Raw genomic sequence first — 6,674 nt, forward strand, 5'->3', positions numbered from 1 at the left:
CAGAAGCCACAATGAAATCTGAGCTAAGTTTTCCTTGGAAAGGAAAGTAGAAGAAATGAACAATTTGGTTTCATTGCGTCTGAAACAATAGGAAACATAAGTTTCTTTAGTCTTTTCCAGTTGTAGTACTTAGGATAAATATTTGCCAAAAGAAAAAAAAGAGCATCACAGGAACACTTAAAACTTAGGTATCAACATCTGTTGCAAAGGATGAAGAGGCAAAGAAATTCTACAAAAAAATTAATGCAACCCAATTAAAATAAAATTAACATAGATTTTGATATTGGTAACTTCAAAGTCAGAAATGTTGGAAAACTGGATCACTAAGAGAGGCTTGTAGACCCCAAAGGAACCTCAGGTCTATAAATCATGCATATTTTCTCAGAGAAAAAGAGTAAACATGAAAGGGATGGATACGGCAGTCACCAAAAAAGAAAAAGAATGAAATTGATTATATTTTAACAGACAGGAAACGACTCATTTCTGATGTGAGAGTCATGGCTGAATCAGCTGTCCATGTACCACCAGACCACTCACTTATTAGACCAATAGATCATAATTAGTATCTTGGGAAAAGGACAAAAAAAGAAAGAAAAAAAGGCATACAATTAAACAAGGATTTTTTTTTAACATTAAAAAGGGATATGGATGGGAGAAAGGACATAGATACAGTCTATAATAATTTCATACAGAAGGTTAATTAATATCTTGCCATAAAAGGAAACAAGAGCATAAAAATCCTTCAGTTAACAAGGGTTGGAAGTATTTATCAAGTGAGAGAGGAGGCAGTCAAGGGAAATATCATCTTAGAAAACCATCTCATTTGTAAAAATTATATGTGGATAAATGGGGGAAGATTATGTACATTATCATTCATAAAACAGAGAGAAGCAGCAAGAGATAAAGCTAATTAAAAAACAGTATGAGACTCAACTAAGAACTCTTCCAGATGGAATTTAAAGTTGAAAATTAAAAGGTGACAACAATCAGAAGAAAAATGGAAAAGATCTGCCACGTATCTCATAACAAAGTTTCATCACCACCAGGCACTGGATAACGATCAAACTTGGAGCCACAGCTGCCTGTAGGTTTATCAAGAAAGCCATAAATGGTTTTAAAGAAACAAAAATGGGGAAAAAAATCAAGTGAGTTAAACTAAGTGTAGGTAATGGGGATCTGTATTAATGACACATTGCTGTGCTACCTAGACATAGGTTCAGGATTTATCTAGAAAAGAGGAAAATATCTGGTATTTTTTTTAATTAGCATTAATCCAAACAAATGTCTAAGTGCATATCAACAACTACTTACCCATATTCCCAATTTTTCATTAACATAAAAATTTTAGAAAAATAAACAACTTGTGCAGTAAAAGCAGCCTTAATGAGGGTGATAGGAGAGAACAAAGTGTCTTGCAGGAATGATATTCCACAGTAAACTGCATCTTTACCATTACACAATAGAATGATAGATTCATGAAACACAAGAACTCATAATAAAAAAATTATTTGGCAGGACAAAATATTTCCTCATATTTTCTCTCTTTTAACAAAGTGTCTTCCATAAATATATCAAAATATTGCAAGGTTCTGTGAATACTATAGCAACAGAGATGATCTTGATTGATGATTCTTTTGCAATTAATGTGCAATAGAATGGAAACACACTTATTAGATGTTTACTATATACAAGACTGTACTATGTGCTATAGATAAAAATTAAGATTTTCCCTCCTGTTAAGAAGTTCCCATTCTAAATGGAGGCAGAACATATAAAGGAGACTTCATAAATCATGTTTAGTTGCAATCAGTTTGTTCTTAAACATAGAAAGTAGCAGAGCAGATGGCAAGGCCCAGAGGACCTTAGTGAGCATATAACAGAGCAGATGATTGGGTTTCTTACTATGAGACAAGTAGGGTTAGGGATTACAAGTATATTGAGATTTTTATGTTTCTCCCGCAAAGGAAGCGATTTCCATTCAGCAATCAGTGGCTGGTGTGTGTCTGGTAGAAGGTAGAAAGTTGGTAGTTGGACAATTCGGGTCAGTTGGGTAAAGAAAATCCATGATCCCCTTCAGTAGCAATATATATTTCTGGTTTCTCTCTTGGCCATAGAAATACTCCCAAAAGATATTTTCCATTTTCATGGAGGAGAATTTGGACAAGTCACTCCTCCTAAGATCCTAAGAAATATACATGATCCCAAAGATCTAATACAGAATTCAAATGGAAGAGAAAGAGAGAGAAACCAGTAACCATTCAAAAGTGAAAGCACCCCAAATCCAGCCCCCTACATGAATGAAGTAAATAGAGAATGCCTAGTGTCCAGATCATGACATGAAGTTTCAGGGGCAGCAAATTGAGCTCAACCCTAAATGACCTCGTCATCTGAAAGGGTTTTGTTCAAAACATGGGACAGTCCTTGGAATAAAAACAAAACTCCTTCTCCTTCCAATCAACGTGCCTGAAATGCTTCCATTAGGAATTCATTTATTCACATCATAAAATGAGAATCTTAGAAATGGAAGAAAGCTTTAAGATCCTCTTTTTTCTGATGGGTTCTTAAGCGGAAGTGTATGAGTTTGCATCTTTTTAAAATGTCTGAATGACTGTGTTTCACTATAATTGGTTTCCTTTGTAATCCGATGTATTTTATTTTATGCATCGTGGGAACTGAGTGAACTACACTGACTCCAATTCTGGATCTAGCTCAGTTTCCTTTCTATTTAGTTATGAGTCTAGTCAAATGTCTGTCTCGAGAAAACATAATCCAATTTTAAGAATTATGAGATTGTATTGCATTGTTTGAACTTAGCCCTGTGTGTCTGGGAAGCTGGACCACTTTCACATGCTGCTTGAGACCCTTTTGCTCCAGAAAACCAGTCAGATCCAAAGACCGATGCAAGACATGGTCTTATAATTATTCATCTCAACCAATATCTATGAAACAATTTGTTTGAAAAGTGACACTAGGCAATCACTCACTGTTTCCTTGCTCCTTTGATGGAACACAGGATTGAATACTTGGGGAGGAAGGAGGAGGAGCAAGGGAGTAAGACATCTCTTTTTCTGATTTCAGTTAATTGCACCTGTTTACTCTCCTAGTCCAAATTTGGAAAGCCCCTTATATTCCCTCTAATTAGAAATCAGATTACCCAATCTTGCATCTTGCTTTATATCCTGTCTTTTTTTCCTTTTAATGCATAAAAATCTGTCATCCCCTGTATTTGGCATCCAGTGTCAAGCTCAGGAGGCCTGGTCCCAATTTACAATGCAATTGGCATGCTTTGCTTAATAATATGATTAGAAGTTCAGACTTTTGTTTCTTCAGTTCTTTCAGAGCATTTAAAAATAGTTTTCCAGGAAAGGGTCCCTCAACATCACCAAACTGCCTGCCAAAGATATCCAGGACATCAAAAGGTCAAGAACCCCTGACCTGGAGCAACTCCTGACAAAAGCCAGAAGACTTTCCATAGTACCAGTACTCTTCCACTGACTTGTTGGGCAAACCACTTTTCTTCTAGACCTCAGTTTCCTTATCTGTAAAAAAGATTTCTTAAGATACTTTCAGCCAGGGGATTATATTGCTATACTTAAAGTCAGCAAGATTTGATTTCGAATCTTGCCTATAATATTTAGTTACTGTGTGACCTTGGGAAAGAACCTTTTTGCCTTTCTTGTATTCACAGAATTGAGCACAGAGCCTATTATGTAGCTTGCACATAATAAATATTTGCTGAATGACTCATTGACAACATCTATGCGCCTCAGTTTCCTTCTCTGAAATTCACACAATAAAGGCATTCACCTCATGGATTGTTGTCAGGATCAAATGAGATGATAGATAAATAGATGGACAGATAGATAAATAGATAGATAGATAGATAGATAGATAGACAGATGGAGGGAGAGAAGGGGAGAAAGACAAATAGACAGAGAGAAAGAGAGACACATTGATCAATTAATAGATAGATAGATGGATGAATAAAAATATATATACATATATATCTATGTGTGGATAGGTAGATAGCATTTTGAAAACCTTAAAGTATAATGTAATGTTATCTATGATCTTTCTATCTTTCTGTTTACCTATCAGTCTATCTACCTGGCCACCATTACCATTGTTATCCTCCACATCCTTTTAAATGAATTGGAGACTATGAACATCCCTCATAAGGGGTCATTCTGGCTCTGGTTTGGGATATCCAACAACAGAAAAGTCATTACCTCTTCAAGCCACCCAGGTTTGCCAGTGATAATTCAACACTAACAGGGTTATTGTGCCAGAGATATGGTTCCATGGAGATCATTGCTTCCCAACTGAGAGGGCAGGGTTCTGAATGGAACCCCGAAGGGAGGGGAAAGGGCAGGAAATGAACGAGAAGACAGTTGGAATGGGTTTCCCAACATGAGAAATCATTGAAAGCTGATTATGAAGGTGGACGGCCAAATTTCCCCTTCTCCAATAGTGCTTTAAATCTTCCTGTCAACATCTTTCTTTAAAATAGTTAAGAAATCAGCCAAAGAAACTCCTGATCTTCGATCAAAGGACAGCCTTGAAATGTCTTTTTTGCTCTTTTGAAGCTTTGAAAAAGAAACAGGGTTTTCTTGATTCACCGTGGGGTCACAGAGAAAGGAGAGCAAGGGGGGAAAAAAGCAGTAATGGCAGTTTTTTGGGCAGGGTATGAGTCACATCTTTTTCCCTTGTAAAGGGCCCTTCCAGGCCCATTTGAGGCTCACAGACAAATTCACTCCCTATCAAGCACCTCGTGTCTCTGAGATTCTATGCTCTGCAGGTTCTTACCCTAACATTCTATATTCTGTTCTAATATTCCACATTTTAAGGGCCCTGCCAGTGCCAACAGCCTGTGTTCTAACTTCCTCTCCAGTTCTAAGGCATTATGCCAATTCTATCCATTCTAGCAGTCCTTGAGCTAGGGTTTCTTCCAGCACAAACATTTTGGGTTCTAACATTCTATGTGCCGAGATCTCTTCTGGGTCTGATCTTTTATATTACAAATTATATTATAATTATATTATTTGTATATATAGTATATACAAAATATATTTATATTTTTATATTATAATCATATATTATATGATTCTCTAATCTCCAAAGACCCGTCCAGCTGTAACAGTCCCGATTCCGAAGACATTCTAAGTGACAAGGTCCTTTCTAGCCCCAAACTTCTGTGCTCCTGTGATTTCTAAAGCCCCCAAATATTTTGACTGTGATTTGAGTCTTAGAGGAAAGAAAAGGATGGAAAATATATTTATAGCTGGGGAAATTAGGGACTCTCCAGACAGTCTAGGCAGGAAAGGCAATTACAAAGTTCAGGTTGGGAAGAAAAGTTCCCCTCCACCCCACCCCCAAGGCAGAGGTTGTCAGAGTCCCTGAGTCAGGAGCTCCTTGGCCCAGGCTGCTGACAACCAGACTCCCAGCTTATGGCAATAGAATGTGCTGGCTCCATTGGAACGATGCCTTTTCCAGACATGGAGTGAGAGAGCTCCCTTTTCCCAAGGAGATTCCCCAGGGGCTCCGGAGTAATTGGCCTTGACCTTCTGCCGGGAAGGAGGTGTTGGGTAAAAGTGGGGCTCTGAGGGAGTCCTGACAACAGGGACTTTCTCCCCGACTCCAAAAGAGACAGAAATGGGTCAGGCTGATCCCTGCGTGACCCCGGTGACCCCCTCCCCAGGCAGTGTGACACATCCTAATCTGCCATGTAAATCCCAGGCCAGGCAGCAAGAGTCTCGGAGGGACCGGATTGGATTACACTTGGCTCTTCCAGACAGACAGGCTGGTGGGGGCCCTCGTCTGCTCTGCAGAAACTGTGGCAGCAGGGGAGCTGGCCAGCGCCTGGGAGGGAGAGGGAAAGCCCCTGGGGAGAGGAGACCAAGGGGAAGATCAAGAGAGAGAGAGAACCACTGAGACAGAGAGGTGGAGAGACAGTCAGAGACAGAGGGAGGACCGAGGGAGGACCAAGGAAGGACAGAGGGAGGGGGGAGGAGGAAAGAAGAGGAAGGAGGAAAGGAAGGGGAGAAGAGGTCAGGAGAGTAGGAGAGGAGGGACATCTTGGTAGCTGAGATCTACAAATCTCTCTCTCTCTGGTTCTCTCTGTCTCTATCTGTGTGTTATCTCTCTGTTTCTCTATTTCTCTCTGTGTCTCTTTTTGTCTGTCTCTCTGTCTCTCTCTCTCTGTGTCTTTCTTTTTCTGTCTCTCTCTCTTTCTCTCCCTTTCCTGTCTCTCTCTGTGGTACTGAGGATGGCATCCTGAGGGTATCTATTTCCAACTTGGACAGAAGTCACAATCAGAGGAAGGAGGGAGGATGATAGTTCAAAACTTAAAATGTAATCAAAAAGGTAAACTAAATAAGAAATATATTTATTTTTTTAAATAGCCACAAGGATCCTGACTCTCTCTCCCTTCCCTTCCTTCCCCACTGACAGATGTGGAAGGCTTGGAGTTACTTTTGCAGGCCTCTGAAAGTCCCTAAAACAAGACTAGCATCTTCCTTGGGCCAAAGCTAAGGCCTTTCCCAGAGTGAGCCCTTTGCTACATAGCAGGAGCAGAGTAGGCAGGTGAGGATACTACTTTTGGGGGTTGATCAGGACCCTATTAAACCTCTTTCTTAAAGCATTCACTTTGGACATGGTAAGAGAGAAGCTAAAGA

The sequence above is a fragment of the Sarcophilus harrisii genome, chromosome 4 (genome assembly GCF_902635505.1).
Source record: "Sarcophilus harrisii chromosome 4, mSarHar1.11, whole genome shotgun sequence".
NCBI lineage: Eukaryota > Metazoa > Chordata > Mammalia > Dasyuromorphia > Dasyuridae > Sarcophilus > Sarcophilus harrisii.